The sequence below is a fragment of the Raphanus sativus genome, chromosome 8, assembly GCF_000801105.2.
Source record: "Raphanus sativus cultivar WK10039 chromosome 8, ASM80110v3, whole genome shotgun sequence".
NCBI lineage: Eukaryota > Viridiplantae > Streptophyta > Magnoliopsida > Brassicales > Brassicaceae > Raphanus > Raphanus sativus.
Genome location: NC_079518.1, coordinates 24752832 through 24753177, shown reverse-complemented (window position 1 = coordinate 24753177; position 346 = coordinate 24752832).

The window sequence follows — 346 nt, the reverse complement described above, 5'->3', positions numbered from 1 at the left end:
AGAGTATAAGCTTCAGTATATAGAGCATTTTACCGAAAACTCATTATTAAAAGGTTTGAACCACCGATTTTGGAAAATTTTTTAAAAATATGAAAATCTGTTTTAGTGTATAGTTTCAACGAGCATTAACATAGTAGAATTGTCAAAGAGTTTAGAACCTCTGTTATCTCCGTTTCTCTAGATAATGAAGATTTTATAATGCTAATTCCAATAATCTAGGCAATATATGAAATTTTACCAGACTAAATACTAAAAAAATTAGAATGATTCCTATATACCATGGAAGATAGTAAAGAACACATTAATTCAAATGTCGAATGTGGTTTGAAAATTTTATAAAAGTAAA